The sequence below is a fragment of the Gymnoscopelus microlampas genome, assembly GCF_963454915.1.
Source record: "Gymnoscopelus microlampas genome assembly, chromosome: 9".
Taxonomy (NCBI): Eukaryota; Metazoa; Chordata; class Actinopteri; order Myctophiformes; family Myctophidae; genus Gymnoscopelus; species Gymnoscopelus microlampas.
In genome coordinates this window covers 57,086,443-57,098,663 of record NC_139946.1, presented here as the reverse complement: position 1 = coordinate 57,098,663, position 12,221 = coordinate 57,086,443, and the positions used below count along the sequence as shown (strand labels likewise).

Here is a 12,221-nt window from a genome sequence, read left to right as displayed (position 1 = left end):
TATGTATTGTTTTTTTTTGTTTGTCCATTGTTGTAATAATGCTGACTCTAGGCCAGGTCACTCTTGGAAAATGATGATGATATAATATTGTTTATTGCAGAAGCAAATAAACAATGATAAAAGAGACCACAAAATATGCTACAAATCATAATAGTAGATAGTGCAGGTGAGATTTAAAAAAAAAAAATAAGGATTTGGGGTTTATAAAGTTGATCTCACCTATTTAAAAAACTAAAATACAATACAAATACAAATGTAATCAGAAAGAATTCATTAAAAATGTATATTATTTAACAACATATATACAACATGGAAACACAGCATAAAAAAAGATAGAGGACAGAAATATTAGTAGATTTGTAGTGGTGTGTGTGTGTGTGTGTGTGTGTGTGTGTGTGTGTGTGTGTGTGTGTGTGTGTGTGTGTGTGTGAACTTCTCCATAACTGAGCGCCCTAAACTTGATAGAAAATGGATACAGACCAGTACAGAATGTTGGTGAACATTTGAGAGATAATTTGTAAAAAAAAGGAAAGTTGCAGGCCGCCCAGTGCGGCCTGAGGTAAGAAAAGTGCCATTTTCAGACAATACTGGACACTGGACAGGAGACGGCTGTTGGTGCCAGCACTTTTGACATACGCACACGTTCAGGGAGACCCCCTCTACAACTCCACACTCTCCGCTAAGCCAGACAGGTGTATTTGGAAAAGTGTCGGGCCGTCCAGTGAGGTCAGGGGTCAGAAAAGGGCCTTTTTCAGTGCATAGACTTCACAAATTGGGCACTGGACACGAGACAGCTATTTGCCAGGGCACGTGTGACATACGTACGCGTTCAGGGAGACCCCCTCTACAACTCCGCACTCTCCGCTAAGCGGCACAGGTGTAAAGAAAAGTGTGGCGGACCGTCCAGTGAGGTCAGAGGTCAGAAAAGTGCCGTTTTCAGACAATAGTGGACACTGGACCGGAGACGGACACGTGTGCCAACACTTGTGACATACTCACGCGTTCGGGGAGACCCCCTCTACAACGCCACACTCTCCGCTAAGCGGCACAGGTGTAGAAAAAAGTGTGGCGGACCGTCCAGTGAGGTCAGAGGTCAGAAAAGTGCCGTTTTCAGACAATAGTGGACACTGGACTGGAGACCGTCTCCGGTCCAGTGTCCAATTGGTATAGGCTACGCACTGTAAACGGCACTTTTCTGACCTCTGACCTCACTGGACGGTCCGCCACACTTTTTTTTACACCTGTGCCGCTTAGCGGAGAGTGTGGCGTTGTAGAGGGGGTCTCCCCGAACGCGTGAGTATGTCACAAGTGTTGGCACACGTGTCCGTCTCCGGTCCAGTGTCCAATTTGTATAGGCTATGTACTGTAAACGGCACTTTTCTGACCTCTGACCTCACTGGACGGTCCGCCACACTTTTTTTTACACCTGTGCCGCTTAGCGGAGAGTTTGGCGTTGTAGAGGGGGTCTCCCCGAACGCGTCAGTATGTCACAAGTGTTGGCACACGTGTCCGTCTCCGGTCCAGTGTCCAATTTCTATAGGCTATGCACTCCATTGAACAACATTTATCCATTTAGATACATTTCTTATCTTTTAAAAAACGTTTTTGTTACACAGAAACATAATATGTGTTGTATAGCTTCGTTTAAATGCTTAATTTATAGTTTTAATGTGCAAATGAACCGTTTTTCAATGGTTTTCAATGGTTTCTTTTTACTCTAGAGGGTACTCTTATTCTGAAGGGATCGTCAACCGGAAGTCTTATTTCTGCTCCGTTATTTCTGCTGACGGAACACAGCTGGGACGAGGCTAGGTGGAGCTGGAGAATGACTCTTTTGGCACTTGTCAGCAGCCCAGACGGTTTTTATTTGTCTTGAAATTCGTTCTTGACGTGGTCTGACCTGGTCGTTTCGTGTTCTGTTTTAGTCTACATCCAAAACTAAACAATAAAAGTCTGGAGATCGAGTCTAGTCTTCATCAGACACAAGGTAGAAGATCAGTCTCTGGATTAAACCCTTTTGGCTCAACATTCCATTTTACACCGTGACAACTCTGAGTAAGTTATACTTTATCGTCCTTTGTTAATAGTAGTGGAGGTGTGTGTGTGTGTGTGTGTGTGTGTGTGTGTGTGTGTGTGTGTGTGTGTGTGTGTGTGTGTGTGTGTGTGTGTGTGTGTGTGTGTGTGTGTGTGTCTAAAAAAGGTGTATTTTAGACGTGAGGTGGGGGCTCAGAGTGTTCCCACTAAGTAGAGAAGGCTTTCAACTCCATAAAACCCTCTTTGTTTTGGTGAGTAGAGAATGTGTATGTTTTATTTTGTACTAAAGACCAGAGGCTGCGCCGCCTGTCGTAGGGTGTGTGAGGAGAAAGGCACTATTTCCAAACAAAGTGGCGTATCTACTGTAGAGTAAGGACAGGCGGTCTCCTGCTCAACTATAGCCCCTACGGAACCAGTGGTGGCAGCGGTGGCCTAGTGGTTAGAGGGGCGGCCTTGATACCGGAAGGTCCCTAATCCGATTCCCCAATTCATCACATCACTCATGAATCACCGCTGAATAGCCCCTTGAGCAAGGCTTCCATGCAGGGTCCGGCTGGAAACAAGCTTCGTGCTTAGTCCGACACCCTGGGTAAACAACAAACTTTGCTTTGCTAACCTCTCCCTCCGCTATGTAGCTCCGAGATGAGGTCCCTCTTTAGTTTCTGCCGTATGCGGTCGGCCTTGTCGCACATTTTCCACTTTACATGTTTCTTACCCCTTTCTGCACATCGTATCCAAAAAGTAAAGCATTTGCGCCACTCTCTCAGATGTTTTAAGTTTTAGCTGACCATAAAAGCTATCCAACGAGTTGAAGAAAGTATTTAATTTGCCTCGGTTTTCATCCGGTTCCATAATATTTTGCATTAGAAGATGCAATTCAACATTTGACCAGTAGGGGCATCAGTAATGTTATCTCTACGGGGGCAACTCTTGCGCAATGTCTTAAAAACATGTAACCGGATGAAAACCGAGGCAAATGAAATACTTTCTTCAACCCGTTGGATAGCTTTTATGGTCCGTTAAAACTTAAAACATCTGAGAGAGTGGCGCAAATGCTTTACTTTTTGGATACGATGTGCAGAAAGGGGTAAGAAACATGTAAAGTGGAAAATGTGCGACAAGGCCGACCGCATACGGCAGAAACTAAAGAGGGACCTCATCTTATTTAGGATGTCCCCTTCATGAACTGGATTGTCCCAAGTTTTACTTTTACTGCAAAAGTCATGAAATTGATCCATGAAGTGACTCAAAGGCAAAAAAAATGCCTATGCTGAAAGTGGGAGCTCCAAGTAAATCCTCTGTCATTTTCTACCTGCTGCTTTTAGATCATACTTGCACAGATGGTCTACAGGTAGTGTCCCTACATCCCAAAACAATCAGAATGCCAATATGTGGTTCTATTGTGAATCAGCAGCCTTTTATATAAGGCCTTAAATAGGCGGAAATAGCAACAAGTTGAATTTTCTGAGCAATATTTACTTGTAACTTTGGTCCAGCTCTTTATCAGGGGTAGAACTAGATGTGACATTGTCTTTAAGATGTCCTCTTCCTGAAATGGATGGTCAGAAGTTTTACTTTTACTGCAAAAGTCATGAAATTCATCCATGAAGTGACTCACCACTGCCAAAACACACCTACCCCGAAAAAGGGAGTTCTACACGCTGGTTGTTTTCACATTGTACTTATACACAGATGGTCTACAGGTAGTGCCCAGCAGCCCTTTATATTATATAAGGCCTTATTCAAGGCAGAAATAGGAATATTCACTTGTGATTTTGGTCAGAGGTAGAACAAAACCTGACCTTGTTTTTCATAACTTTGACTTGTCATCTAACTAACTATCAACCATCAAACTATTTACATTGACTGCAAAGGTCATGACATTCTTCAATAAAGTTTCTGCACCAAGAAAGTGCAGAACTGCCCCCACCTTGCATGAAAAAAGATTGTCTTTTTTTGTCTACAGGTAAGACCCCTACACCTAAAAGCCACCAGACAAATATGTTAAAATTGCTGTGTATTGTGAATTGGGTTTTATAGGCTCTTAGGCCTGGTTAAAGGCATTAAAAAAATCTGAATTACTTTTAATCCTGATCTATTAATACTGTAAAATGCCTACAAATACAACAAAATGACTGCTTCAGGGAATACAATTTGATACCATGTTTTTACCCTGCCACTTCATATTCATATGGAATCTATGATTCTCAGGTTGGCCTAATATCTCTACACCTCAAAGCCTCAGGAATGAAAAAATATATTTCTATAAGCCCATACAACCTAAATGCAGTATGGCTTAAGTACATGCTGTAGAATACACGTTTTGTGTGCCATTCTTAATGAATAATCATCAATCAGCAGCTTATGGAAAACGGTTTGGCACCCGTCAGTCAGTTCCCCCCACACTGCTCAGAAAAGTAAATCAATATATGAAATTGAGAATAAGCTGCTGATTGATGATTATTCATTAAGATTAAGAATGGCACACAGTAGTGTATTCTACTTAGCCCATACTGCATTTTAAGTCTGGCTACCATAGAAGGCTTATAGAACTATATTTTGTCATTCCATCTGTTTTGAGGCATACCTGAGAAACATCCTTAGAATCCACATGAATATGAAGTGGGTAAAAACATGGTATCAGAATACATGTCCTGTTATTAAGAAGTCATTTTGTTTGCACGCATTTTACAGTAATACATCAGGATTAGAAGTAACTCTGAAAAAAATAACTTCATAATATAATATTTAACAAGGCCTACAGTAGGAGCCTAAAAGAGTGCTGATTCACAATACAGCCTATTTTGACATATCTTTCTGTTTGTTTTGTGTGTTGGGGTCCTACCTGTAGACAATCTGTGCAAATATAATGTAAATCCAACCATTAGGTGGTCAATGAAGCAGGATTAACTAGGTAGGTAGGGACTTTTCTGTATTATTTCTTTCTTTTTGCAAATGTTCATGAATACATTTCATGAATTTTGACATCTAAGAAAAACTTCTGACCATCCATTTCATGAAGATGACAAGTCAAAGTTATGGAAAAACAAGGTCAGGTTTTGTTCTACCTCTGACCAAAACTACCAGGCACTTGTAGACCATCTGTGTATAAGTACAATGTGAAAACAACCAGCGTGTAGAACTCCCTATTTCAGGGTGGGTGTGTTTTTGCAGTGGTGAGTCACTTCATGGATGAATTTCATGACTTTTGCAGGAAGAGGACATCTTAAAGACAATGTCACATCTAGTTCTACCCCTGATAAAGAGCTGGACCAAAGTTACAAGTAAATATTGCTCAGAAAAGTCAACTTGTTGCTATTTCCGCCTATTTAAGGCCTTATATAAAAGGCTGCTGATTCACAATAGAACCACATATTGGCATTCTGATTGTTTTGGGATGTAGGGACACTACCTCTAGACCATCTGTGCAAGTATGATCTAAAAACAACCAGCAGGTAGAACATGACAGAGGATTTACTTGGAGCTCCCACTTTCAGCATAGGCATTTTTATGTGCTTAATGTCCTCAATGTCACGCATCCAACAAGCTTTGAACTGATCAGATTAGACCTTCTGTTTAATGGACAAAACATATTGAAAACGGACACTTTCGCCTGTTTTAGATCGACGATTTTCTATGGGGGGGTTTAACGTTTTGTTGGAAATATGGTAATTTATTAGAACGTAATTTATGTTGAACAGAACGTTTGCAAAAGGAAGAATACTGTATTCATTTCCTGTACTGTATGACACACTCACACACTCTCCCAAAAAAACTCTTTAACCCCCCAAAAAAGAGCATTACTCCATCACAAGTAACTATAAGTATACTATAAAACTGGTTAATCATTGGACACAACGTCAAATAATATGAGAACGAGGCAAACATTGTGAAAATATCAGATCTACAAGCTTGTAGATCTGATATTTTCACAATGTTTATCTGAGTCAAACTAAATGTAATGCCTCAACTCTTACATTCCAGCCAGTTCAAATATGATTATTCGTCTCAAACAGGAAGTCACACACAGCTATAATCTGCCCCCCGATGTTCAGTTGTTTTTGTGGTTGTTTTTGTTTCGACGTCTTGTGAAGACACTGACTGGAGACACACACACACACACACACACACACACACACACACACACACACACACACACACACACACACACACACACACACACACACACACACACACACACACACACACACACACACGTCTCACACACACACACACACACACACACACACACGTCTCACACACACACACACACACACACACACACACACACACACACACACACGTCTCACACACACACACACACACACACACGTCTCACACACACACACACACACACACACACACACACACACACACACACACACACACACACACACACGTAACACACACACACACACACGTAACACACACACACACACACACACACACACACACACACACACGTAACACTGTTCTTACTGCACATCACAACGATCAAAGTGATCGATTGATTTTAAAGCATGTTAAACTTTTTTGACTACCTCAAAACAGTGTTGACATAAGACCCTCTGGGAGCTATTATTATTATTATTATTATTATTATTATTACCCTTATTATTATATGGGTATTATTACTGTTATCTTCCTTCTCTCTGTGGTTCAGAATGAAGTTTGTATGTTCAGGTCACGTGACGTGAGTCTGACAAAGCATTTACAAGAAATGGCTCCACATGTAAACCATGACTCCTCCTACTTCATGTAAACCAGGCCCCACGCGCGCGCACACACACACACACACACACACACACACACACACACACACACACACACACACACACACACACACACACACACACACACACACACACACACACACACACACACACACACACACACACACACACACACACAGGCATCATTTGCTGCAGGCGCTCATTGCAGGAACCAGTTGTTGCTCAATGCTCTGCTCTGGTACAAAGACGTGGGCTAAGTGTGTTGTTGTGTGCAGGAGAGAGAGAGAGAGACAGAGAGAGAGAGAGAGAGAGAGAGAGAGAGAGAGAGAGGTATTAGCTACTTTTAGCTTAGGGCAATTCTACAGATGCCGTCTAAACCAGTGGTTCTCACACTTTTTCGTGCGAAGGACCCTCAAAAGCATTTGGCCACGGACCCCCCATCTGAACATGTGTTGTGCCAGGGACCCCATCTGAAAATGTGTTGTGCCAGGGACCCCCATCTGAAAATGTGTTGTGCCAGGGACCCCCATCTGAAAATGTGTTGTGCCAGGGACCCCCAGAAGAGAAGATTTTGTTTTTAAATGTTGCTTAAGTTCCAGCACTCATATAAATTCAATCTTGTATTAATTGAAAAAAATATATATTAATCTTGTTTGAAATTACCAAGCCTACCAATGATGTCACTGGTACGCAGGTTTCTTCTCTCACTTCATTTTCTTTAAATACATTTTGGGCTCCTCCACCTTCATTGGAAAGGACAGCTGACAGTGACCAGTAGACTATTGGGGCCCCCACTTAACCCATTAAGACCAGGAACGCATCTGTGTCATTTTTAGATTTCTTTGGCTATTTAAAAATAGCAGATCTACAAGCTCACAGCATGGCACTGTGAGCTTGTAGATCTGCTATTTATTTATTTTTATTGTGAGAATTTGTGCAAAGCTTTGAACATAATATATATATATTTAACATTTTTAACTCAAATTTTTGCTTCTGGGAATTAATGTCTTCTAAAACGTATGTTACTATAATCAGTGGTTCTCAAACTTTTTCATGTCAAGGACTACCTGATATGATATGTATTTGGTCACGGACCCCCATCAAAAAATGATGTTGTTCCAGGGACCTGCTAAGATTTGAGTTACAAATGTTTGTTTTAAAAATACATATTATTCAAAGATTTGAGAGAGAATAAAGTACTCATAACCTGTCAGATTGACCCATCAAATGACGTCACAGCTAAGTCCCGCCCTTTGTAACCGGAAGCCCCCCCCCCCCCCCAACAAAAAAAAAAGAGCGGTAAAAAAAAAGAAGAGCGGGATGCCCCTAAGGGTGGGGTTGTGAAATTATGGACCAATTCTGCCAGCACTGCTTACAGCCCTGCAAGATAACGTGGGAAATGAATGCATCTGACACATCGGCTTGCGTTTTAGATGCATTGGTTATGTCTGACGCAGATGTGTGACCGGGGCTTCATATGGGAGAAAAGATTCAATAATCGTGAACTGTGCGTGACTGGGCGCCCACGAATAGGACAGAAACGCTGTGCGTTGACCCCACTTGGCAGCCATTATACTTAAAGTTTTCTTTTCATTACCTGATATGATATGTATTTGGTCACGGACCCCCATCAAAAAATGATGTTGTTACAGGGACCTGCTAAGATTTGAGTTACAAATGTTTGTTTTAAAAATACATATATTCAAAGATTTGAGAGAGAATAAAGTACTCAAGTACTCAAAGTTTTCTTTCAGGGCTAGCCGTCATCAACGTAAATCAAACAAACTACACACCAGATAACCGGCACTGCCCACAACCCCACAAGACAACGTGGGAAACCGACACGTCTGACGTCCGACATGTCATCTTTGGTTAAGATTCTTTTCCTTCTTTCTTTTTCTCAGTTCACTGTTGGCTTTTCATGACTCATTTTGTCAGAAAGTGGTTTTTAGTTCCTTTTCTTCACCATCGCTGCACAGTTGTTGCAGATGAGTCAAATACATTTTCCATTCAACATTGAAAAAAATAATTCTCCAGCGTGTTTGTCGTATGTATTTTGTCTCAAGAGATCTCTTCTCAAATTCATTTTCAATATTGTTCTCATCTCGTTAGCTGGAGCTAAATTCATATTATAATTGACTTTGTTCATTTGCACTGTGAAGCCCCCTTCATGTGATTCGTAGGAATTCACATTCAAACCAGCATACCTGAGCACTATTGAACGGCAGAGGATATGAATGGACGTTTTTTCCTGCGTTTTCAAATTGCCAAAAAGCCCCTTGGGACAAGCTCATAGCGCGGCACCGAGTGCCGCGCTATGAGCTTGTAGAGCTGCTATTTTGTGAAAATTGTGAAAATGTGGGCAAATCTTTGAATACATTTTTTTTAAGCGTTAGGATTTAGAAAAAATATGTTTTAATCGGCCTCAGGTCTTAATGCGTTAAGACATGGTAATGGTAAACCGGATTTAAAACACATTATTTTCAAAGTTATAAAGGCAAACTTGTACCTATATTTTATCCACCCGAGCTGTGTTTGTGAGTTGCTGTGGGACATGTCACGTTGTCACAGCTGTACGCCACACATGACAACACAGTCTATCTATTGTGCTGATAAGATAACCTGAGGGTGTGTTCACTTTTTTTTTGCAATTTTTCTTTCGCTCGGACTAGCACCTCTGCATTTTCAAATGTACTGTATGGCTAAGCAAGGGCAATTTGAAGACCTGTTTTGGAGAGTTGAGCCAGCGATCTCGACACATCACACACAATTTATCATGATTAGCTGATAAGAAGTAGCCCACTTAATATGCACATACTATTCTCAACTTTCTAAAGCACTCTGCTCGGCTGAAATAAGTAGACTGACCAGTGCCTTTTAAAGACGGATGCTTTTTGCGTAAGCAGTAAATGTGCACAATGGCACTTTTGGTCATTTCTCTTTCTTGAGAATCACTGACCCAATAGACAACATCTTATTGACTTTAATGTATTTTGAAAAGACAGACATCTGCAGATGCTGTGTGTTCATGTATGCAACAGACCTCAGACCTCCTCTCTCACCTAGGCATGCTTTGTTTTCAAAAGACGCTATTTAAATGTAATTAATGTAATTTTTTTAAAAATCTCTAATCATTATTAATTGTAATATTAATTATTGTTCATTATTAATACACCACGCCCAATTAAAATCCTCCCCGCTCTTTTTTACATCCCTTTTTCAAAAAATTTCCGGCTGGGCGTAGTCTAAAATGGGGGTGGGACTTCCGGTTAAAAGGGGGCGGGACTTCTGGTTACAAAGGGGCGGGACTTCCGGTTACAAAGGGGCGGGACTTAGCTGTGACGTCATTTGATGGGTCAATCTGACAGGTTATGAGTACTTTATTCTCTGATTTGCACAAATGTTCACGATTTAAAAAAAAAAGATCTACAAGCTCATAGCTCGGCACTCGCGCTATGAGCTTGTAGATTTGCTATTTTTGAATAGCCAAATAAATCTAAAATGACACAGATGCGTCCCCGGTCTTAATGGTCTAAAGACTTTCAACCTGGCCTCTATGTTGGGCACGTCATTATAGGCACAAATGTTCACAATGTTTCAACAGTTAAAACTAATGGCCCCTATTTCCCATTATCCCTAAACGTCTTTGCATTTTTGACTACATTTCTAGGAAGGGAAAAAGTACATTATGAATTTACCACTTAAGCATTAGCCTATTTAAAATCTAGTGAAAATAGCTGATCTACAAGCTCACACTGCGTCCAGGGGCATAATGTTGTGTAGTGAACAAAGTGGCCTACAGTATAAGTGATAATTACATACTGTAAAAAAAAGAAAGTGAAAATAGCTGATCTAGAAGCTCACCAAAGCATTGACTCGTGGACTCTGCCTTATTGCTATCTAATTACAGGCAAAAACAGGTCGTTTTTAGGTAGGTAACAGATATTGTAGCTAGTTTTAAATAAAGGTGTTCAATAACACTATGAGAGGAATGAAGCTGTTGACTTCTTATGTTAATAAGAAACTACATTTCTCTCATGAAGGATTCTGATCAATGTCATTCCTATAGAGACCATTATTATAATCCACTACATTTTATAGACACATATTGTATTTTTAACTCCACTACATTTGTATGAAGGGACAAAGAAGCTATTTATGAATGAACTACTTGAGCCCTGTTTCAAATAAAGTGTAAATAGCTGATCTACAAGGTCAGTTAATGTTGCCAAAGAGATTTAGTGTAGTGAAAAAAGAGTGTACCAAGTACAGTTGGATCTCAGGTCCATTTAAACATGAACCTTAACATCCCGTTTCCTGGATGTTCAAACACACGGAGCGCGTGCGTGCGTGCGTGCGTGCGTGTGTGTGTGTGATGTTTTTGTGTGAATGTTGTTGTAATTATGGTAATGTATTAGAAAGTAACTCATGTTAAACAGCTCAGTTTAGGATAGGCTTAACATGATATTAACACTTGGTTTATCTAAAGAAGGAATATGATATTGACTGACTGGTTGAAATGACTGCTGAGACACTGGAACGGTTGCAACAGGAAACGACTTTGGTTCTGCATTTTCTATATGTGAAACACTATTAGTTAGTGTCTGTGTCACTAATATGACAGTCATGTTTCAGGGTCAGTGATACACACACACTCTACAGCAGAGGTTGTCTTTTCCTCAGAGACAGTACAGTGACACTTTAAGGACTTTTAAGACCCTCTAACCCCTAAAAATAGACCATTACTGCATCACAAGTAATCGACAAACTATACCAGGGGTCTTTAACAGGGGGTCCGGGTCCCGGAGCTACTACAGGGGGTCTGCAAAATCTTCGGTATAGCAGATCTACAAGCTCACAACACCTCGCATCGTGATTTTTGGCAAAGAGATATAGGTGTAGAGGGAAAACAGAGCAGACTAAGTAAAAAAAAAAGAAGAAACACAATTTTATATAATAGAGGGGGTCCCCAGTTCAAATATGATTATTTTGGGGGGTGGAATACAGTATGTTAACCAGTGTGGTTGCTATGGTTGTAAAGAATATAGAGTACAGAAGTCCTGACGTCACTCGTCCATCCTCTGGTTCATAAAGTAATTTCTCTATGGAGAATAACATTGTGTCATCATAGAATCGTCTCATATAAGAATTGTGGTCCAAAAATAAACAAACTGTCTCTGTGATATTATCAGGGAGGAGGTTCTGTATCGTTTATGATAGTCAGTCACTTATATTTGATACAGTCTGTTTCTGGCGAAAATGTAATTAATTCGGCGGAAGTAACATTATGGTTTTCTCACCGTCAGTTGATGCTTCATATCCATAAGAGTCAAACCACCGGGGTCATTTGTTTATTTTTGGAACACAGTTCTTATTTGACGCGATATTAAACACGTCTATGGGATTCAGAACGGGGGTGGAAAACAGCGAACCAGGTAGACAAACCTAGGATGT

General features: G+C 40.6%; 2 protein-coding genes across 4 annotated transcripts in view; one reads left to right on the top strand and one right to left on the bottom strand.

Annotated features, from left to right (window-relative positions):
• Positions 1 to 12,221, bottom strand: part of tmem259 (transmembrane protein 259) — a 298,209-nt gene that overhangs the window by 93,701 nt on the left and 192,287 nt on the right. The window lies entirely within an intron of this gene.
• LOC311051683 (uncharacterized protein) overlaps positions 1,814 to 12,221 on the top strand; it is a gene marked incomplete at its 3' end in the record, with an annotated part of 33,597 nt that continues 23,189 nt past the window's right edge. The window contains exon 1 of the mRNA XM_084066266.1: positions 1,814 to 2,055. The remainder of the gene's footprint in view (positions 2,056 to 12,221) is intronic.